This window comes from Hypomesus transpacificus, chromosome 19, assembly GCF_021917145.1.
Source record: "Hypomesus transpacificus isolate Combined female chromosome 19, fHypTra1, whole genome shotgun sequence".
NCBI classification, from domain to species: Eukaryota; Metazoa; Chordata; class Actinopteri; order Osmeriformes; family Osmeridae; genus Hypomesus; species Hypomesus transpacificus.
In genome coordinates this window covers 14,902,655-14,926,879 of record NC_061078.1, presented here as the reverse complement: position 1 = coordinate 14,926,879, position 24,225 = coordinate 14,902,655, and the positions used below count along the sequence as shown (strand labels likewise).

Genomic DNA, 24,225 nt, shown 5'->3' with positions numbered 1-24,225 from the left:
TAGTGTTGTCATGGTACCAACATTTCAGTTGTCGGTACCAATACCTTTGAAATTTCACAGCTCTCAATACCAAAGCTAAGCTTAAATAGGTTACTGAACAACCTTGACTTGTTGACAAGAGCAACCCTTTACAATGCGAGTAAATCACTCGCATATGCGACCAAATTTCACGCCGGGCAACAAAAAATTATCAGCAATTGGCCAATGGATAGTAAATTGTTCAATTTCACTCGCCTGTGACTGAGTTAGAGGCAAATAATAAGTTTAGCGCATATTTCAATGACGCACCGTCGCTTGACTGCGAGTTAACATGATTGGCTACTATGACAACATATGTACAATTAGTTTGTTTGCTGCTGCTCAACAACGAAAACGGATATTGCCAAAGTAATGGAAAGTTGCTGGATTTGACGCTTGTCGCTATATTTTTTTCGCTATGGAAGGTAAAACGCTACACTGCCTCTGTCGTTTTGTCTCACAAAAAGATCGACTTGATTTTGCGGCACTCGTCACGCACAAAGAGGTGGATGCAAACAAGCTAGCCTACAATTCCAGTCAGAGCATAAATTGTTTTCAAGACAATTTAAGATTAGCCCTACTGTTCCTTGTTCAGATTTTTTTTTTCTTCTGCTAATCAACTCTGCCAACTACGAAAGAGCCTTCAGTGCCCAAAAGAGAATACATCAGATGTCCGCAGCAGTATCACGTCCTCACGCCTTTCAGACCTGATCCTTATTTCAACAGAAGGCCCAGAGCTTCTAGCCTGGCTCTGCCCTCCTACGTACTTCCGCTCAATTTTGATTTTACTTCTGTACTGCGTCTGGGATTGAGGTACGTAAATCAGATGTCTCAGGTTAACTTTCTACCTGTCCAATCAGCGAACAGAGGAAGTGGCTGAGAACGATGACGTTGATTTTGTGCGCTAGTTTGTGTTGTAGTTCTGTAATGGCAGCGGAGAAAGATGCGAGCGAAGCCATTCGGTCCGTTGTGGCAATACTGCCGAATATCCATAAGCTAAAGCTAGAGCAAGAACAAGTTTTGCTGAGTTTTGTTGGTGGCCATGATGTTGTGGCCCTCCTCCTCACGGGGTTCGGGAGCAGTTTGATTTTCCAGCTACGGCAGCTAGCTCTGTTACAGTAGTGGTGAAGGAATTGGCTACGGCGAACGCTAGCGATTGGTTATGGCTGATCAGAGCGCCTACAAGGAAGTCAACGCTTGTCAATGGAGCGAGCCCAGACTCACTGTACAAATGAAATGTACGAGAGTCTGGTTAGGACCAGGCTACAGAGCTTCAGCAGTAGGCCTATGAACCATTGTCAGCACTACAGGTGGCTGAAGTCAAGTAGCAAGAGAAAGCCATTTGCTAAAAAATGGTAGATAAAATTTACTACGCTTTTCTTGTTGACAACTTCGACCAGTGGAGACCCTACAGCATCAGCTACTTGTCCAGTGTTGACAATTTAACGACTGTGCTAGATTTAGCGACTTTTCACCTTCCCTAGTGACAAATCTAGTGACTATTAGCCACTAGCGACTTCTGCTGAGATTTATTTTGCCAACACTGTGCGTTATTGCCGAAATTCTGGTATCCTACAGTTTTGTTTGTTTGAGTACTGACTTGGTACCGGAGTACAGGTTTTGTGACAACACTAGGTTGTACTCAGTAGCGGAGCCAGAGGGGTGTCCGGGGTGGTACTGGACACCCCTGACATCTGATTGGCCACCCTGGTTGCCACCCCAAAATGTAATTTGCTGCTGGAAATTTGATGCTGATTGACTTCTCATTTGACCTCTTGTTGAAAGAAGCATTTATATAGCTGCATTGCAGTGCATTATTCAAATCGAAGAGACACGTTTGTTGCGAGATACAAAAGAATAAGAACAGACAGCAGAATAGAGAATATTTCCACAGCTCCACAAGCTCTCTTCGCGATTGAAAAAGGCATAATATTTGAAGTCAGCTTTAAGGTTTGCATTGGGTTTAGGTTTCCTAAACATTTTTTACGTAGGCTATGTTGATTAGCCTACAGTAGCCAAGCTGTGTAAGTTAATGTTAGAACTTCGACTCTAATAACAGACAAACTGAGACAGTCAGTAAGTGTACTCCGATTTTACAGTTTTCTTGTGCTTTTGCGGCTAATATTTCGAAGCAGTTTATAATCCGGTTTTAGAACAAAAAGTTGCTTTCTCTCAAGATCAGACCGTGCAGCTAATTTAATGCTCAACACTTACGGGGGCTTATTACTCGAAAGAGGAATTATTTAGGCTACTTTGTTGTCTCAGTTACACTATCAGGGCTTGGAAATACAGTGACTTGCTAAAGTAGGCAAATGGATAGTAGAACATAACATTTCATAATCATTTCAGTTAATCGAACACCTTGTACCGAGTGAAATGTTATAGGCTAGCTATCTCTAGCAAAATAACGTTAGCATCGCTAACAACATTACTAATTCAACTTTGGTAGTGTAACCGAGCTCTTTGTAAGTTCGTTTTAAATCTAATTGTATATGATCCTGTGGACAAAAAGACACGGACGCGGTCTCTTTCTGTATTTTTACCACTGCTCTTCTTGACATCGTTATTCGAACAGCCCTCACTGATTTCACATATGCGTTCACCACAAGACCCCACCCCTCGGCTTGAAGCAACGGCACCGGTGGATGTATGTGGTATTGCATGTACGGTTAGGTTTCCGACTCTTCCGGTCGTTTTTATTCTATTAACTCCATTCAACATTTACAAAACTATCTCCCCCAATCATTTTTGTTTGATTCTCGAACCTGGCTCATACTACTAGCTTTTTCATAGAATAATTTTTCCAGATTTTTGCTAAGTTTGAAACCAATCCGAAATGGGTAAACTAGCAACCCATTTATTTGCTTAGTCAATGAAAGTTGCCTGCAAATGTGCTTGCGGATACTAAGAGGGCACAGCACAAAAATTCACATTGGCCAATAGCCGATTTACATGAGCTCTCGGAGCTAAGGAAAAAAAGAGCCACTGTTTAAAGCTAGACAGGAAGACACGGAAGTGGAAAGATGGCCGCGTCCAGTTTCGCGCTCTTGCTTGCCTCACTGCGCCACTGAGCACTTTTCATAGAAATGAATGGGGACGCCATCTTGGAAGACAAAAGTAGCTTACTCTAGTTATAGTAGGTGCGTTCGACATGACCCGACTTCATGCGGCGCCGCAGGCGGTTGACTTGAAAAAGTGCATTCTGGTTAGACTTTTTGTCCGACTTGAGACGGCGCCGAGGACACGTCACTGTGACGTCGCCATCAAAGTACCGTGAGATCGATTCGAGAACTGCCGGCTGTGTAGCCGAGCGCATTTTCTCAAGAGCAACTGCACGGGTTCAAGTGACGACACAGCAATTTCATGATTGGCCAGACTCACACACGACAACCTTGACGCGTGTTTTGGAATATTCGGACACCTTCAGTTTCGCCAACGCTCAAAAAAGTTTAATTGAATAAAAAATGTGTTGAAGAAAGGGTTTTAGTCGGCCTCTTCACTAACGGAAAGACTAAGTTAAATTATAAATAAAGTAAAGTAAGCAAACAGCGCTTGATCGGTCATGACTGACATCAACGCAGCAAACCACGAGAAGCTGGAATGTCCGACTTCACAGAGCCATTTTCAACTCCTCCCCGACTGCAGGCGGCTACTCTCGCCGGTCGTTTCATGCAGCCGCAGTTCATGTCGAACGCACCTATTAACTCTATGGTTCACCATCAAGCCTACGGCAACTCCCGAAGGACGAAACACCCTTGTCCGTTGTCACATAGAAAGGTCTGCTAGGCTATCCTCGGGATTTGCAAGTTAGCTTAACTTATAGTATATCTAAAATAATTGTGTAGACATAACAATGGATTCTGCCACTAAACGAGCGATTTGGATTTATTGGCTTGGTTGGGCACCAAGTTATTTATATTTTTCAAGTCCATTTCTGCTTGATTTCTGCTACCTGTCAAGTCAAATTGCAGTTTTTTGGGGGTGTGTAAATTCACTTTGTTTTGTAAATAAACTATGAACTGGGTTATTTCTGTAACACAGAAATGCTAATATAAGTCCCTGGTTCTTGAGCTTTTTTTCCAAAAAATATTTATGATGTTCCAGCACTTATAGACCCAGATTATACTGTATATATTAATGAAAACAGTGACCTGGACAATGGACCCCCTGAAGTAGCCTTGGCCACCCCATGTATAAAATAGGGGTGCACCGATCCGATACTAAGATCGGATGTCGGCCCCGATATTGACAAAATAGCTGGATCGGGGATCGGAAAATGAAGTTGATCCACTGGCCGATGCATGCAACCTTTAGGTCAGTGAGTTCTAAATATTTCCGACGGTGCCCACAGCAAGCATAATACTCAAAGCAATGCTACTAGCATGCTAGTGTTACCTGTTAGCTTTCTCATTAGTACATGTTGAAGAAATACAGCGTTTGTCGCATAGTTTCAGTCTATCGGAAAATATTCTGTTGGAATTTTTGAAATTGCATATGCAACGTTACGCTGTGAGACCCGCATTCGAACGATCACATATGTGCAACGCTACTCGTTCTACACTGTAGATTCTACAGTATAGTAGAGTCGTTGAGCTGTAGGAAATTGGCGTGCTCCTAGCATTGTGCTTTTGGATGTGCTTGATTAAATTGGTATTATTGTACTTTGCAGTACTACCACCACCCCTCAAAACATTTACTTTGCAGACATTGCAAACAGCTGACAAACTAGTTGGCGTTGCAAGCGTGAAATATCTCCACACAGCCAACTCTTTGGCTCACTCCATGTTGCTTTTAAGTTTCTGTCTACTGGTTGGACATGAGCTGTACACTGCACGGCGCAATGCTTTAAGCTAAAAACTTCCATGGTTTACACACCAGCGACTACAAATAAACAAGAATTCAAATATTTATACAAACATTGTTTACAATGTTTGGTTGCTGTTTGATTACTATTGTATGTTTGACCAATACACTATTTTGTTTCTGCTGCTACATTTTATTTATTTTAATAGGCCCTACGTTTGATTACATTCTTTTTTTTGCATTTTGAATGCACAATTGTTTTTTAAATAACAAATAAATAAGAATGCAGTAGATTGCACCTGTTATTTTGTCTCAGTTAGGAAAGTCTGGTGCCTTTTCACATGGTGGAAGGAAGGTATAAGGTGGGAGGTATACAGTTTATTATTAATTCAACAACGGTATCGGATCGGTATCGACAGATACACAAAGCCCAGGCATCGGTATCGGGACTGAAAAAGTCAGATCGGTGCATCCCTAGTATAAAACTCTAGTTCCGCCACTAGGTGTACTGTGTTCAGGCCAACGTGGACTGTGTTCAGGCCGCTTGGGCCGTGTTCAGGCCAGGTCAGCGTGGAGGGTGTTCAGGCCAGTGTAAGCAGCATGTTTAGCATTGAGCTCCTTATGCAGATCTGGCCCCCGGGGTGCAGCTCCAATGTTAATAGCTAATCAATGGCTGCTGAGTAAACTTTCTGAAATGTTCCCTTCCGAGCCCAGCGTTGTATAGTAGAGGAGGGGGTGTGTCTCTCTGTAGTCAATAGTAACTCTGTGGAAGACGAATTGATGAGGAAGCAGGCTTGCTAGTGACGTGTGTTTGTGTGTGTGTGTGTGTGTAAAGGAGCCGGGTTTATATTTAACTGTTTTAGTGACCGCTTTCATGCAGCAAGTAGCAGCTAGGGATGAATACATATCTTAGCTCTTGATGACCAAGCTTGATTTACTACCTTTAGACAAGCAGAAAAACATTTCTCCATTAGGAAGGTTTCAGGTTTGTAACACTCCTGCCCCATTCAGGTTCTGAGGCTGGCTAATCCAGATATGATCTCACCCCCTTCCTCTTTCTTATCCTCTCGCTCCCCCACCTTCCCCTCCTTTTAAAATGTTAGCCAAAGTCTATAATGTCATCTGTCCTGACTTTGTAACAAAAACGGTTGCTGTGGCCCTGCCCCTTCCCTGGCCTATGAGACGGCTGAATGGTCAGGGGAGAGGCCCATCAGAGCCAGGCCTCATTGTTAGCAGGGACAGACACAAAGCTGGGGGTCTATTGTCCGGGGGGTGGGGTTTGCCAGGCATTCCCTGGCCTGACCCCCTGGCTTATCTGAAAAGACATCCAGACCAGTTAGGCCAGGGTCACGCTGCCCTCAACTCTCCCCTACTTTGTTTTGGTCACTCGCTGGGTAAATGACTCCTTCTCCCGCTCTCCCCAATGCCCTTATGGTCAGCTCTGCTGACCTGTGGTGGAGCTCTCAGTGACAGTCGAACGCCCTCCAGCCTCTCCTCGTGCCCCGGCTCTGCCTGCCTGAGAGGCCGGGCCTCTGATCAAAGACGTTTAGAGGAGCAAATGCATGAGTGAGAGGAATGACTGGGGGTTGATGTCTCCAGTCCACTATCTGTGGGTGAGAGGAATTTGTTGGTGGTAGCCCCCACCAGAAGGCTGTCTCTGAGGGCTGCATGCCAGGAAAAGGACCAGGGCTAGGGCTGTGTTTGCTGGGCTGGACCTGCTCCTCTGGGCCTCACAGCAACCTCTTGAACAACAAACAGCCAGAATAGCATCGCATTTGTGTGTGGTTGTATGTTTGTGGTTGTGTGTCTGAGATGTAGATAGTTTTGTTGGAGGAAGGCATGATGATGATGGAGTCTAACAACTCAAAATGTTTGGATTCTCTCCGTGAACTTGGAAGTACTAGAGGCTCACGTCAGCAGTGCTCCGTATCTGTGGCTCTATCTGGTACCCCACTTCTCTCTCAGCTGGTGTTATTTCTGCTGAAATGTCTGTTACCTCCCAGAGCACAGAGTTTACCCAGCTCCTCCTCTACTCTGTTGTTTATCAGGAAAACACTAGCCACTCAGGAGTGACTCACCACCCTCTCTCTGCCTCACTCTGGATAGATTCAAGACCAAAATAGAACACACTAATTATCATATATTTCATTTCACATTTGTTTTGCTCCCCCCCTTCTCTGTCAATCTCTATCTTTCTCTCTTCCTCTCTCCTTTCCTCTTTCTTGTTATTACAAAATGTTCTGTACTTGAAAGTGTATGTGTGTGGCGAAGGTGCCGTGGCGAGCTGACCTCCGCGGGCCAACCTCCAGTATTGCTACCCTGCTTGATCCTCTGTTTTAAAGTTCCATTCAGGACTTCTGAAGTTGTTCATATCCCTGCAGTTCTTTCTTTCTCCCTCTCTCTTCCTCCCTCCCTCCCCCAATCTCCTTCTCTCCCTCCCCCTCTCCCCTGGGTTGTGGTATTATCTCTGACTGCTAGAACTCCATTACCTACCCAGCAGCCCTCAGCCTTTAGTCTCAGCCCCAGCTAATACAATGTTCCATTAGATTGCATCAGCTAGATTTATAGCAAGACCCTCTCTCCCCCCCCATCTCTCTCTCCCCCCATCTCTCTCTCGTATCGTGGTATGTGGCGAGTATTATGAGAAGGACTGTAGTTCACTGTCCTACACCGGCTTAAATCAGGTGACTGGGCCTGGCGTTGCTTGTTGACGTCAGTATCCCTCCTTCCTCCTCCTCTCTCTCGGCCCTAGTGGAAAGCTGTCTGAGGGACAGTAGCTGCAGCTCTGTTCTCAGGGGACTGGAGACAGGCTCAGGGGAGTTCAGACTGAGGCCAGTCAGAGCGCACACACAGATAGTCCACTAACACTGCTGTGGTTCTCTATCCCCTCTGGGCTCCACCAGAGGGTTGTGCATGCATAAATAACACGGTTACGCCAAACTGCAGCATTCAGAGAAAGTAGTCGACCCTCCAGTACATTAAGACTTAGTATGACTGGACAGGACTCAACTGAATGTTGATGATGCATGTCCCCATGGAGTTCATTGCACATACATAGCTTTGCATCGAAGTTCATAGCACAGGTGTTGTACAGGATATGTTTACTTGATCTACATCCGGTTGTTGAGTTCCTCCATGGTTTTGTGTATCAAGAATAGTGTTGTCACGGTACCACAATGTCAGTAGTCTGTACCAATAGCAGTGAAATATCACAGTACTCAATACCATTTTCGATACCAAAACAAAAAACAAAAATAGGTTACTGAACAACTCTCATAACTCTCCTGAAAGTCACCTACAATATCTAAGATTGTAGCGTTATTATGACAACAGCAGATCATTCAAAAAAATGTGTGAAGACTGTGGAATGTAGACGTTAAGTGAACTCAGCAGATGACTTTGAGATCATTTGTAGAGCTAAAAAATATAAATCTTGACTTAATTTATAAGTAGTAGAAAGAGTGGATTCAACACGCTTCATAGGGCTATTTAAATTGTGGTCGAACTACAAGCACAAAACGTAAATTTTCTCGGTGGTGTGGTAGGCCAAAATTTTGCCTCCCATTCATTTTCCATGGAAGGCCCCGCAAGGCATTGTGAGATACTAGTCAACGCAAACAGGTAACCTAGCAAGAGAAGCGAACCCTATTATATGCGTTTATCAGGGCATTTGTGGACGAGCAACGTCAGTATGTTGCCAGTCAAAACTAAACTAGCTAGCATAACACGGTTAGCACAGTATATTTACATTTAGTCATTTAGCAGACGCTCCTATCCAGAGCAACTTACAGTGTATACAGGGACATTCCCCCGAAGCAAGTAGGGTGAAGTGCCTTGCCCTCGGACACATCATTTCGCACGGCCGGGAATCGAACCAACAACCTTCTGATTATTAGCCTGACTCCTTAACTGCTCAGCCATCTGGGCATTTGTGGACGAGCAACTTCAGTATGTTGCCAGTCAAAACTAAACTAGCCAGCATAACACGGCTAGCACAGTATATGCACGGAAGTAAATCCTATTCCCAGCACCACCGCTCGCGATGAGCGAATAGGTGAATTCACACAAATGTAGTCGCTGCCAGTGGATTTAGTCAGTGTTTCCCACACATAGACTAATTCGTGGTGGTGCGCCACAGAATCAACACCGGCCGCCACATATTGCATTAAAAAAAAAATGCACAGCATTTGCTTGCAGTGCCCGTTGTTTTTCTCCTTTTCCTTTCCATTTCTTTGCTAAAGAAACACTGATGTTAGCTAAAATAGCTCCAACGAATTGGCTGTACTTGAAAAACTATAGATTTTTGACCAATCGAGATCTGTAAAATGGACGGACAAGTGCACCGTTCAAGTTTACACGGGGGAAATGCCTACCCCCACCCTTTGGATTTTGTATCGCTCCAGTTAAACAGTTGAATGGTATTAAGGCCGTCCTCAAAGTGAGCGTAAACTATTTGGATTTTGTTCTTGAATAGTGCCGTGGCCGTAGCGGCCGCTTGTTTGACCGGCCGTTTGGGAAATCTCCTGAGTCTCCCGATGGCCAGTCTGACCCTGGGCTTAAGAACTGACAACATAAGTTATACGACTTACAGTTCTCAAGGACGCACACGCGCAATCTCAACTGCGGTGTGAAGCGCGTGTCCGTGCTATTCTCCGACATGCACTCTAACAATCACTGCTGATATACAAACTAAACTTTTGTACAGCCTGATTTCTTTTCTTACCGTGGTGGCAGAAATGTAGCCATAGAGGAAACACTCCACTATATGTTATCATTCCAAGTTAAGAATACCAATGAAGGCTGCGTTTGAAATCGTAAATCAAACTTTTGTCTGCATTTTGAGTGGAAATGTAATTTGCATTTGTAGGCTACAGGTGTACTATTCGTGCACGTCAGGCTGGCCCTCTTAGCGGAACAACAGTTTAGTGGCCGCTCTGTCCATTCGCGCACCTCATAGTTGCGTATTGATCAGACAAGAACACACTCTTATCAACTTGATTATTATTGATCAAAACAGAACGATGGTTCGGCTGTAGCCTACTTGAAACATACTATTGAGAACATATTCGCTGACATGCATTGCAGGCGTGATGAACACAGTTTTATTTTCTTCTATTGCCATTGGCGCTCGGGATTTGTCATTGGCGCTCGGGAAAACGGCTTTGGCGCGCGCCAACATTCTCTCTATGTAGGAAAAACCCTGACTATTTAGGTTAAACCAGTTCCTTTCCCTGCTCTCCCTCCGTCTCTCTCACTCACGCGTCTTTCTCACATACAGACACAGTCACAACGTCAGCACACATAAGCAACGATGCATACCTAAGCTGTTCTAGTAAGACCGACAGCTATATCAGAGAGCCTTCAGCATTAGTGCCGTAGCTAAAGGTCTAGGAAAGTTGAGGCTACTTTTCGCTAGGTACCTACGAACATGTCTTCATCGAAGGTTCCCCTTCGTTCTTTTGGTGAGAAGTCTCAGGAGCTAGCTACTTACCCGGCGTCATGGAGCAGACCAGTTAAATAGTTATTTAGCACTAGCGTTGCTATCTGCATATGCAGAAAATAATTTGTTACACAGAACTTTGTTATATTAAATATTAATCCAAAATGCGGGGGGGGTGGGGGGGTTCGAAATAATTCCCCACCCCCCCACCACAAATAGATTTTTAATCTGTGGGAAACACTGTTAGTGTACTCATCAACAGGCAATCAGTTATAAATAACAAGGGCAACGTTCGTAAATGAATTTAACAGTTTTGAGGCGACACGCAAGACGCAAATTGCCTGTGTAAATTGCCGGGGTGGGCCGCCCCTCCAAAACAATGGTAGGGGAAACTGGTAAATATACATCCCAGACTCCAAAACACAAATTTCACAAATGTGTTAACCCTGTTGTGCCCCCTCCTTTAGTGTGCCTCAGTACTAGGTATTGCATTTGCAGTATGCTGCAAACTATAAGGGACATGAACGGTGATGTTTGCTAATTGGTTTCTGGTGATCAACGATGTTCTCATTTTCATTTGCCTCACACCCAAGTATTTCCATACGTGGCTCTTCCGCTTTTCTTGTCGACAACTTTTAGTGGAGACCCTACAGCATCAGCTGCATGTCCAGTGTTGCCAATTTAACTATTTAGATTTAGCAACTTTATCCACTTTCCCTAGTGACAAAAAAACCCATCCAGCAACTTTGCAGAGAGCCCTAGCTACTTCTGGTGAGATTCTTTTTGGTCAACACTATGCTCAACACTATGCTCGTCCGACTCTGCATGGGTACTGGGTAGACCCGGTACTCGGTACTACCGTGGCTTCAGAAAGTCTGGTATCTTACTGTCTTTTTTGTTTGAGTACCGATTTGGTAACAGATTACCGTTTTTTGTGACAACACAAATCATGAGTGTTGTCCTTGTGGCCAGAAAACACGTCTCTCTGGGTGTTTCCGGCACTGTGTCCTGCTGTAAACTGGTGCAGCGTTGGCCTCCTCCAGAGGTGTTTGACCTGCCACCGTGGCCTCACTTGCCAAGCCCCACCCCTAAGACTGGAGAAGATATGCTATTATAGAGCTAAATACAGTTCACTTATCTCCTTCTTTCTCTCTGTTTCCCTGTCTATTTCTATATGGCTCTAACATCCTTACTGAAGCTCTGGCGTAGCATGTATTTATATCCCCCGCCCTGGCTCTGTGGATTTTGTGTGTTCAGTCGTTTGCATGTGCTACTGTGTTTTCATCTCTTTAGTAACAGGTTCAAGCTAGATCCTCCGTGCTCCTATTTCCTCTCGCTCGTGCCTCCCCCGCTTCAAGCTACCCCAATGGGTTAACCCGGTGGGCGTTACCATAGCAACTGCCTGGTGGCCGGCCCCAGTAATAGAGCTTGCGCTGCTCGGTGTGGTACGTGACAAGGAATGAGATGAGGCGGATCTGCTGTTCACCTGGCCCGCAGTGACACACACACACAGCCGGCAGAACAGGCCTCTCCTGAGCCTTGGCAAGATAATCTAGTAAAGCTTCCCAGTAGCATGCAGGCCCACCTGTTACAGCATTCTAGTCCCCCTCCCAATCACTACTAATGTATTACAGAGACAGGATATGGTGTGTGTGGGTCCTGTCTCATTGGATTTAGGGTGTGTGGTGGATCAGGCAGGTACTGGTGATCAGGCAGGATGTGGACTAGAGGATGTAGGAGGTCTGTTCGGCAAGTGGTGGGGATTTCTATGTGTTTAGGACTGTCTGGTGACGAGGACGGGGGTGTCCAGACCTGACCACTGTCCCTACCTCAGGTCCTTTCACAGAAGTAGCCTCTGCTCACTGGCCTGTTTACATCCTCACAGCACAGACCTAACACATAAGACAGACATAGAGAAAGGAAAAGGGAGAAAATGTGTGATTTAACAGTGTTTGGTGTGATTATGAGCCTAGTGATGTCATGCAGAATCTCCCACTTCCTGCTCTGGCCTTCGGGTACGTCGGTGCACCACACGCATTAGCCTCATGTTATTCTGCACAGGGAGAATGTTTCAAATGCCAGTCAAAGGCACATGCGCTCTTTCTCTCTATCATCTTTTCTAATGTATGTGCCCGCCCTACCTCTTTCTTCCTACTTTCTCTTCTGTGTTTGTCTCCCTTGCTTTGCTCCTCTTTTCTCCTTGAGCAGGCATTGCAGAGTAATGCGTTGTTGCTATGCCCAAGCCGCGCTAGGCTTAACTGAGCCTGGTCTCTTCGTGTCTGTGAGATGGCATGATGGCGTATGACCCAACACGTGAGAGCTACTTCCACAAAGGGGAAGGAAGGGAGAGGGAGAGAGAGAAAATGGGAAAGGGAGGAAGAGAGGGGTGGATAAACAGAGGGGATAGAAAGAGAGATGTGAGTTTATGGAGAGGTCTGATTTACAGCTCGGCTATTCACACCATCCGCAGCAGTCCCCATCCTCCTCTTCACTTGCTTTTTCAATGACCCCCCCTCCTTCCTTATCTCTCCTTTCAGCCCTGCCTGCCCCTGTTTCTCCCCCCTCCTTCTTTCTTACGAGCAGCACCCACCTCCCCCTGGCAAGCTATGAGAGATGAGACATCTGAAGGGGTGGGTGGGGGGGGAGCCAGGCCTGGGCATTAACAGAGTAGTGAGACACAGCGGGAGGGGGGGGGGGTGGGGGGGGGGGCTAAATATAGAGCTGCTTTGGAGCAGTGATGATGTCACAGGTCCAAGAAGAGAAGAAAAGAGGAGGACTGCAGAGCTGTGAAGACTGGCCAGCCAGGCAATTAAGAAGTAAGCCTTGGCTTGCTACTCTGAGACAGATACGCCATAACGTTGAAGGTGTTTATTGGTCGTCAGCTCGTACGGCCTGTATTGAAAGATAAGGTTTTTAGCATTTTGTTTTGTGGATTCTTCCAGTCGAACTGCTAAAGAAACGGTAGCTCACCAACACCCCCTCAGTCATCCCATGATAACTTAGCACACCCCTTTCTTCTCTGATCATCGCAGCTCTGACTACTAGCTGAGAGTGCCTTCCTGGACCTTGTATGCTTGTCTGTCAGTAAGTATGTCCGCACATCTGTGAGTTTTGTGGCCCGATCATGTTGTGCTTGCGCACAGGGACTTGACTTCGGAGTGATGCAAAACCAGACATGGTGCTGCTCCCTGTTCAAGGTCACACATGGTAGAGGAGGAGGAAAAAGTTACCAGAGCTCCGGCACCTGTCGGCCAAAAGTCCCATCTTTGCCTCCTGGGGATCTGGGATCACGTGTGCATAGTCACAGCGTAACTGTGTTATGGAGAGAGTGCTGTGTGGCAGAGTGAGAGGGGGGGAAGAAACAAAACAAAACCAGGCATTACAGTCATGTGATCGGAGAGTGGGCTGTAGCCTGACGCCTTGCCCTAGTTCTGCACTCACAGGCCTGTTGGAACACACAGCCCAATGAAGACAGGGACTATTTTATGCAAGCATCCTTCTTAGTACAGGCCCATGTGTATGTGTTTCCAACCAAAGCTTCCGTCAGGACCGGTTTCTTTGAGGCCAGCCTTTAACAAGGATGCAGTTGCAGCATTAGAGACCAGTTCTTCATATTAGTCTGTGGGGGGGTGGAGTCTTAAGTACAAAAGGTACTGGATCTTGTGCTGTATAAAGTGGTCTGATGTGTGGTAAACATATACCATGTCAAATCTTGCTTCTCCCAATAGAGAGCGTGTAGGCTAAACTGTGTGTCAGACTTTTGCCAGTCATGTTACAAGGATATGAATTTAATAAGTATCTCTTAAATTATTTTTGTAGGAGACTGTTTTGATTAAAATTGGATGTTTTAGATGGCTAGATGTTTACACCAGTGAGAGCCAACTGGAAAGGAAGGAGGAGATACTCTGAACCACTCCTGTTGTGTTGGTAAATATAGCATCTATAAAAGTATAAAGCTCTCCATTATGACCAGTCTTTGTCTCTGTCTCCTCGATTTCTCTGTTTCTCTCTGTTTCTGGTTCACAGCACTTAGTTCTTTTTACTCCCTCTTTCCCTCCCCTCTCACCTAGCAACCGGTCCAACATCTTGGCCTAGATGCAGTATGAGAGATAAAAAGGGACCATTATCAACACTTTTTATTTATGTATTCGTTAAATCTTATTTTAGGCCTATAATGCAATCTCATTGACATGACTGATGCATCAACATGTAGTTTGGTTGGCACCTCCGGTCAAAATCGCCCAAAATGATTGTTAATAGTACCACCGTTTGAAAACTGATCGCATAGCTCTTTGGCACACAATTCACAATGTAAATACCCCACCACTGTTGGGTAGTTTTCAAAGTCTTTTGTTAACCGTGCTAGGAGAATCTTGATTATTGGGATTCTACGACTGTTTTAACGTGAACTACGTTGCGTCCGCGGCAGCCGGCAGGTAGGCTAGCTTGCCGCTAGCTTCAAAGATAAGCCAACTTTTGGCTCAGTGCCATTTGTCAATACCTCACCAACTCACTCTCTAAGATCTGACCATAGACGGCTACTGCAGAATTATGTTTGCTGCCTGTTGTCTCATTTATCTTTAGCTAAGTTACTCTTTTTTTCTGAAAAACAATTTTTTGGTTATTCCATTGATGAAACAGCGAAACTAGGGCAGCAGCATGCCGGCTACTATACCGTTTACTGCTCATCGAGCTAGCCTAGTTAACTTAACTAGATTAACTAGTAGTTTGCTACATTGTTTATGCACATTAATGCTATTAATTGATTTAACACTTCTTGCCTTCCCCATTGACATGTTTGATGAAAATGATTTTTACCCAAAAGAAGGAAGGTCCTGATTCTAACCTGTTTTTGGTAATATTTTTTGCAAGAATTGTATAACAAGCCTACCTTGATGTTCTGTTTTTGAACAAAACATATTTTTTTTATGTGGGAAGTTATGGTTTGTTATAAGCATTGAAAGAAAGGAAATTCAAATCCACCACAGCCCTGACTCTACAGCACTGATGTGCAAATTATGATTATCTCTGTAGCTAATATGTTGATGTACTGTACTACATACGGCATGATGCATCACAAATCAATCTGCTTCGGCAGAGTTAGGGTTGTGGTGGTCATTTGAATTTCTTTCAAGCATAATTTAACGCATATAACATGTTTTTTATTTAGTTGTTAATAATTATGGAAGACTACCGTACAGTATATATTATTTTTGAATCTGGACCATCAAAGACAAGATAATTGTATCAACTTTGATTCTAATTGTTATGTTTGTTTTCTTCCAATGTGGCCCACCACAGAACATAAAACACACACGCACTGTTTACCAACATGGTCTACTATTCACTACTGTATAACTACTAAATGACCAAAGAATCCCCTAAGAGTATATCAATTATTCTCAGCTATTCTTGAATGCTGTATCAAGCTTATTTTTCGTCATGTTGTTTTAAGAAAACTGTGTGTGTGTGTGTCGCTGCATCACATAGACCTGCAGTGTGGCTTGCTTGAGTAGGTTGCTAGGCAACATGCTCTCATGTTCTTAGGCTGGGCCATGATCTTTCCTGAGAGAGAGAGTCAGTCAGTCTCAGTGCAGGCTCGAGCCCTTTGACTTGGCATAATTAATTTCCCTCTGTCATGTAGGCACAAGAGAAACGACCTCTTACCAAGCCTGGAGTAATTAGAAAGAGGAAGAGAACAACATGAGAGAGGGAGGGGATGAGGAGTCAGGGATGTGAATCTAGAAGAGGTGGTGGCTAGTGTTGTTGTGCTGAGAGCAGCAATGAACTGGAGGAAAGGGACAATGGGGGGGAGCAGGTGAGAGGCGAGGGAGTCTTCTAGCTGTCTGATCAGACTGGCCTGGGGGAGAGAAGTAAAAGAGAGGGAGAGCAATGTAAAAGGAGAGACAGCCAAGCTTGGCTCAGTTGGCTAGAGTGGAAAAGGGTAGAGAAGCAGTGAGAGAAAGAGTGAGAGAGCTGCAGGTAGAAAGATGAGAGAGAGCTAGAGAGAGCTAGAGAGAGAGAGAGAGCAAGAGAGAGCGAGAGAGAGAGCAAGAGAGAGCGAGAGAGAGAGAGAGCGATGACGATGGTAGCTGGAATGAAAAGGCTTTGTGTGCTTAATAAGAGTGCTGGCTGTGAGCCAAGGACTCTGGGTAGTGTGGGATTAGGCTGAACAATCAGGACTGCAGGATCAAAACAAGGAGGCAGGAACGCCGAGGTCACACCACTACCATCTGCCCTGTCCGCCTGCCTGCCGCAGTAAGAGGGGAGCCGGCAGGCAAGAGAGGGGACGGTGGAAAATATGGTGGGGGAGGGGCAGGTCTAGGTTGGGCGGTGCAGGCTCCACAGGCAACAATGTGAGTGTGGAGGCAGGAGCTGCTCGTCTTGCTAGCTCTAGTGCTAGATAGCTCTCCCTGCTCTGCTCTCTGGAGCTAAGCATCAAGATAGCTCATGCTGCTGTTCTTTTTCTCTAGGTAGTTACCTAGCTAGCTCTAACTCTCCGTAGCTATCTGCCAAGCTAGCTCAATCTGATATGCTCTTTTTAGCTAGCGCATTCTGTTATGCTCTCTGTTGCTAGCACCTTAGCTAGCATATACTGTTATGCTACGCAGCTAGCTAGCTCATACTGCCCTGACCTCAGTCACTACGTAGCTACCTTTTCTGCGCTGCTCCGCTCATTTTTGCGTTCTTAAGTCCGTTTAGGAAGTATGCCAGCAGAAAGGTTTGTACAAAACAGAAAGTAGGCTTACCAAGGAATCAAAGCCAGTATACTGACGACTGCACAAAGGTACACTCACACAGACAGAAGTACACCTTGCTTTGCTGTACTTGTGGACTGACAAGGAATTGAATGAATGGCCTTGAGTATAGAAGCACACTGAACAGCCCCTTTCCTCGAGCATGCGACAAGCTTCATTATCTCCAACGCTTGGCATTCTCTCTCATGCACTCTCTCTGCTTCTCTGTCCACTTTAGCTACACTATTGGAAAGCAGCCAGGCTTAGTTACACTTATGCATGCACACCAATGTTCCCTCTAAACTGCGCGGCCGCGAAGACCAGTTGAAGGACCCGCGCACTAGATTTTTCAGACCGCGCACAAAATAAAATCAATATTTTTGTAATTATTATTTTAGAAAAACTATAAATGTTAAAGCTTTTGACAAAATGACGACCCTGGCGCTCAGCTGAAGCTTTGCCTAGCAGCGAAAATCAGGAACGTTAGAACTACCACAATAAAGGGCAGTTTTACATTTAAACACGAATGGCTTGATGAAATCCTTCAAACGGACACAAGCGTTTGTCCAGGTAGGCTGGTGAAGCTTTCCGATATATTTAGCTACGAATAAGCTTGCGGGGTTCTCTGCAAACTTTGCTCAGCGTAGGCCTAGTGAGGTCTGCGCTCAGACAGATTTATATTTGCTCAGTGCAGATACAAATTTGAGGGAACATAGATGCACACTTTCTCGTTTTTACTGTTGTCGGTTACTCCTTATTCCTCGGAAATGCATTCATACAGACAAATTCATGAGAGGGGGTGTTGTGGGATTTGATTAGATGCTGGGGCTCTAAGAGATCTTTTCAGCTGACTTTTATAGAGAACTTGGTCAGCTTTTTGTTTTTGTTGTTTGTGATGACCATGATGATGATGATTGTTTGGTTGCGGAGCTGCTTTCAGCATCCAGTGTCGGTGGTGTGTCTGTCATCAGCCATTCTCTCCACCCTCTTTCCCTGCGCTCCTTCCATTCCTGCTGCACATTCCTACTCCTCAAGCGCTCCTTTTTCTTTCCTCCTGCTCTCACACCTACTACTTCCTGTAAACTCCACACAGATGGCAACGTACACACACACACACCACTTAAAGGAGGGCAAGGGTTATGGTTTATTCCTGCCTTTGTGTTGGGTAAGACTTGGTCAGTATTTGGATTTAGGCCAAAGCCATGGTCCTGGGATTTGTACCTCCTGCTCCATGACACAGGTGACTGTATGCCTGGCACCATCTTCCATCTCTCTGTTCTTCTCACATGTTGGTCGGGCTAAGCGTCTGTTTGATCTCGAGTGTGTTTGAGACCGACAGCCAAAGATGTGTACACTGCAGCTGGTCCAGCGGCCAGCCTGAGCAGTTTCCAGGCTTGATTAATAATGGATCTCAGAGAAGGTGTTCTGCTGCGGGGAGGGGGGGGGGGGGGGGGGGGGGGGGGGCGTAGGGCGAGGGTACGAGCAGGGGGGGTTGGTGTGAGGGTGAGTGAGTCTTGAAGTCTTGGTGGGAGTCTTGAAGTGATGGGGGGGTGATGTAATGTGAAACTCTATCTGGCTGCTTCATGAAGAGGACCCTGTGCATTAGCACTCTGCAGCCTGCTGGCTCTCTCATCAATAATTCACCCACTCCTTTTAGTGTTTCTCCCCTTCCCCCTCCCTGCTCAGTCTATCCTTTCTTCCCTCCCTCATACTGTCTCCACGCCCTCTCTCTCCCTCTCTCTCTTTTCGCCCCACCCCCTGTTCTTCCCAACCTCCTCTCTCCTTCCTTTTCCCCCCCCCCCTTTTTTGCGTTTTCCCTTTGCAGCGGTCATCTTAGCGGTTGGTCATGTGTTATCGTGTTTACATGTCTGGTCTGCAGTGTCTGTTAATATCTTAGAACAGACAAACTGCCTGATCCAGCTCCAACCCATATGGGTGTCTGGAGCTGTGACCCCCCAGGTCTCTGGCAGCTAGCGCTCTGACAGACCAGCAACTAGTGATGGTCATGACTCAGCACAACACACACAGAGCCACTGAATCCCAGATGAAAGCAATCAGTGGAAGGAGAGACATCAGTGAGAGATGAAGGCCCTCGGCAAGACTGCTGGATAGAGATGCCAGTGTTAAACTTTCCACGTCCGCCAGTAAGCTACAGTCCGCCTGACATCAATTTCATCATCGGGGGTCTGAACATGTAGGGTTTGTGTAGAGTACTTTCTGGCCATGGCACTAACTGAGCATGTGCTGGAAATCTGATTGGTTGACACCCAAGATATGTTTACAATATATCAAAGGTAAAACCTTTTCAGTGAGAGATTACTGGGCATCCACGTGGGTTATCAGTAAACGTGTTCATTTGTAAACATGATCTCTACTAGAAATAAAGTATGCTTTTCATGTTGTCTTGCTGCTTGTTAGCTTAACTTGCCACCATTTCATCCATAAAGAAAGCCTGTTTCAAAGCCAGGGCTGATTCAAACTACTGTGCCAACTTGTCACTCAATCCTACTCATCTAGCAGTCTTTGCACTGGAATAGCAATACAAACATTTACATCTGCTAAGAGTCAGGCGCATAGCTCACATATCATAAATTAGCTCAAAAGGTATTTTAAGAAAACATAGCATAACTAGTTTTCTGGAAATTTGTTTTGACACATTTCATATTGAAATGTTGTCCAGAAAGTAAGGAAGACACGTTTGTTTTTGGCTAGATAATTTTGCTAGAAGTGGATTGGAGTAGAGACACAGACTCCAGAAAGCAGTATTGTCTGACGTTTCTGTTTTGGAGTATTCTGGGGCCTTATGCCTGTTAGCCTCCATCTCCACATATACCTTCCTCTGTAGCTACGCTGCTAACTGTAGCTAACTTCACCAGAACTCTCTGATACCTTGACAATGTCCGCTAACTGTGAACCCATAACCTAATCCTATGGTTGCTTCACACTGTGAAATACAGACCGTGATGCAGCCTAGAATCTAGGAAGGATCGTGGAAACAGACCAACCAGACCTGGGGACTATTGCTGTGTGAATGTGTCACTCCTTCTCCAATGGTACGCCAGCCAGCTACAGTTCTCCAGCTGTTGTCATTGGATGACTGTGTGACTGGATCCATAAAGCTACCCATGATTGGATGGACTGAAATTGAAGTGTTCTTGGTTTGCCTAACGTGTCACATTTGATCCGGTCCCTTTTGTGTTACAGCCATGGCCAGACCTCTTTCTCTCTCGCCTTCTCTATTTCTCTCTCTCTCTATTTCTCTCTCTCGCACACCTTGCCATACCCCATTCTTCAACTCTTAATAGGCCCACCCAGTGCACTTGGTTAGACTTGTTTTGTGTGGTTATATGTGTCAGTGTGTGTGTGAAAACAGCCCTATTGTATTGGTAAGACTTGGGGTGAGTGTGGGGGGGTAGGCTGGGAGCAGGGGGAGTAATGAGGAAACCAGATCCAGGGCTTCACAAGGAACTGGATCCCTCTGCAGAGCCTATTGATTGGAGCTGGAATGCTTGGCCGTCCTGTGAATTAGAGGCTACTCTATAGGGTCCCAGGAAGGGAAGGCAGGGGGGGGGGGGGGGGGGGGGGGGGGGGGTGGCAGGCAGCAGAAGAGCCTGGTCCTAGCTAAAGGATATTTTTCTCCGTGGCACAATAGTGTCTGCTTCACTGTTCATACTTAAATGGGGAACACCCTCCGCCTTTGTGTATTGTGTACAGTGCAGCATGAAGAATACATAGCTTTCTGGAGAGGTAGGAGGACAAGGCAGCAGGCCGTAAACAACACGCTCATCTCATGTAGCACTGCCCCCTCCCTCTCTTGTCATCTAGCCCCTCCCCCTCCTCGCTCTCTTACCCAGACTCCCTGGGAGTAGGTGAATGCCCATTGGAGTCGAGTGAACACTGTGAAACGCAGAAGCACAAGACTCGCTCTCCGTCTCACTTTTTTTTTCTTCCCATCTCACTCACTCCCTCTCCTTTTCTCTTTTCCCATCCCTCTCTCCCCACCCCCTCTCTTTCTATCTCTTCCACTCGCTACTTATGTAGGTCACCATGACTCACTGCTTTAGAGGGCTCTGCTCCTCTCTGCTCTTTGCTCTCATCCCTCTCTCTACTGTGCATTTCTCATCTCTCCACTCTCCTGCTCTTTTGGGTGCAGAGCCAGGGAGCTGGTGAGAGAGGGGAATGGTCACGATGGAGAGAGGGAGTGCGATCTAGTGAGTGCACATTGCCCCGTTTTAATGCTCGTACCCAATTCCCTGTCTTCTGTTTATGTTGTTTACTAGTGCCTGTGTGCAGAGCCAGTCCTGGGTAGAGCCAGTAGTTTAAGGCCACAAGGTTTATGGCAGAGGTGGTTTGGTTTGTGTTCCATTACAGCAGAGGGCTTGGGTTAGATGGTTAGCATAGCTAAACACAGTATTGGCAGTAATGGCAGTCTTCTTACACACTGTGGATGCGGGTGTTTCACTGCTCAGTCTGTGGTGGAGAACAATCACATGGTTTGGTTTGAGGTGAATTCCAGTCCTACCGGTCTGTCGGTAGACTCTTTAAATGGACTTGTTTGTGGAGTTGTCATCTTCTTGGCTCGACATGGGGGCCACCGAGGTAATCCCCTACCTCTCCTTCTCCTTTCATTGTCTTGTGGTTGTTCATGTGAAGGAGTGTTTGGTTCCAGTGTGGGAAGGCCATTCTTTTTTCCCTCCCTCCCCTCCCAGCCCCTTTCTTCCCTCCCTCCCTCCCTAGCCCCCTCCCTCCATTCCTGCCTCCATAGGCCAGGATCTGCATATGAATGCAGCCTTCTGCTCTCAGACTCTGAGGAGCCCCCTGCTCAATACTGGGGCCTCATGCTGCACACATGCTCTTATGCAATCATCCTCGTGTGTGTGCGTGCGTGCTTGCGTGCATGCGTCTTGGTGGAGGCAGGGTGGCCGAGGCCAGGGGCTATAAGGCCTGTCCCGGGCATTTCGGAAGGAGGCTGAGGGTTTGAAGAACGGCTTGCTGCTCTGACCTAGTTTCAACCCTGCTTGGCGTGCCACATGTGTCCTTTTGTCTGTCCTGTTTTAGGCCCCTTTTATGAGAACGATGGAAAGGAGGAGTGCTTCCCTTGATGTAAAGGGCATACAGGCGGTTTTGATGAGTCACTCAACCGCACAATACGGGGTGGGGGGTGGAGCAAATATAATACCCACAAGCCCCTCCTACCTGCATTCATCCCGTGCATTCGCCTACTTACTGGGACTCTAGAAGAGCTCTCCTTCCAGTTTGACAGTACTGGACTAGTCTGGTAGTGTCCCACCAGCTAACCAATCACTTTAAATTACCTGTGATCTTTTGTTTAGCTCAATTTGACTTCCTGTTTATTCAAAACCTGCTAGCCTGCCATTTCATCAGCTAGGATAGGCCAGAGCGATAATCCTTTTAGCTTATCTTGTTTGCTGGATATGAATGGAGACATACCAATGTGCTTGAATGAACCATGGCAAACCCCTTTATATATATTTTTTGTTTTATGAATGAATTATTGATCCACAGTAGGTCATTTGGTGTTATCCTGAGTTAGAGGTGCGCAAAAAACAAAACTTTTAAGATGTCATACCAAGTATTTCGTCTTAGAGCATCGTATTGATACTGAGTACAGATACAAGTACTTATTTTGGGGGAGGGGGCAATATAGTTACACACAGAAAATGATTATTCTTCAAAATGTAGAAATGTTCAAAGTGCCTCCTCCAGAAGGCCAGTAGCCAGCTACACACACACAATCTGGCTAACTGACAACAAGCATAGCTTATCTGGCTTGGCTCGGTAAACCGAAGGGAAGGTTTTTCTTAATAAAGAGAAGCATTTCCGCTCTCTCGTATGTAAGTTGGCTTCTTCTCTCATGAAGAACTTGAGAAGCTGTGCTAAATAGTCGTACTTTCTCGACACTAGCGAATGGTGCTAAGAGATTGTGGAGGCCATAGGAGGGAATCAGACTGCTTTGCTTGTCCAGTACTCTTGGGCATAATGTCTGCTATAAGTAGCTTGCTGTTAGTTTCCCGGTAAGTTTATCTTATCGTACTTGTAATTATAAGCATTCAGTTGTAATGCCGATACAAAGTACAAGGCTTTACCATACGCTATCAGCCCGATCAAAACTGACAGCCAACTAACAATACCGGTGCATTAGGGCTGTCATAGAATATTCTCAATTTCGAATATATATTCGAATAGTTGTTAAAAACAGAATTTCGAATGTGAAAATTAATATTCAAATGTAAAAAACAAACAAACAAAAAACTGCAGCAGCAGCGGCAACAGCTGTAGCAGCTGCGCGACTGTCTGCTTTGCGGTTGGGCATTACTAGTGTACGCTAGTCTCTACTGTACTGACTGTATATTGCATGAATAAAGTAGACTAGATGGGCTATTACAGATTCATGCACTGGTTTGATTATTTGCCATTTCATGCCAAGGAAAAGTTCCATGTTTACCACAGCACATCTCGCTCGGAGCGTTCAATGTCGATTCTATACTGTAAAACTTCAATTCATGTTAATAATATTTGTTTCAATCACTGAATGAAGCCTGCCATATTTGGGACAAGAATCGCAACCTTAAATTCCTTGCACAAAACTCTTGATCAGCACTCAGCATTTGTTTATTGTTGTCGTTCATTTAAGCCGCTATGCACAGCGCGCGAGAGAGGCGCCAAGGTCTACGGTCTTGGCCATTAGTTAATTTACTTATTTTTGTGTAGGTAATATGTTGTTAAATATGTTTAAACTTAAATAAATTACCTATACAAGTAGTTATGTCTCGTTGTATAAATTTGTCCTGTTATTGACGTTCCTAATGCGCAACCAGAAATTCGAATATATGTTTTTTTTTTAATGGAATATTCATTTTTGAGCAATTGTCAGTCCTAGGTGGATCTTTACTCCTTTCTCCCATGAATCAAGATCTTTAAGATTCCTGACTGTCCTGTTGCGGGCTGAAATGTTAGTCATCAGGTTAAGTTAGGATTCGTCCCTCAAGGTGTCTGGGACTGGGTTGTCGTACAGTGCTGTTTACTGTCACACAATAGAACAGTAAGAGTGGGAACATGCAGAGGGCTACAGAACACCATCAGGATCCTGTGGAGGGCAGGGGTCTAGGGAGGTTAAGGGGCGCTGGGGCTGGATAGAGGAGGGGGAGGGGTTTAATTATGTCTTTGTGGAGGTAAGCTGAGAGTGTGTGGTAGAGCAGGCTGCAT

At 45.5% G+C, this 24,225-nt stretch overlaps 1 protein-coding gene across 2 annotated transcripts in view; it reads left to right on the top strand.

Annotated features, from left to right (window-relative positions):
- The window catches only part of ankrd11 (ankyrin repeat domain 11), an 88,522-nt gene that overhangs the window by 28,360 nt on the left and 35,937 nt on the right, over nt 1–24,225 (top strand). The gene's annotated exons all lie outside the window — the stretch shown is intronic.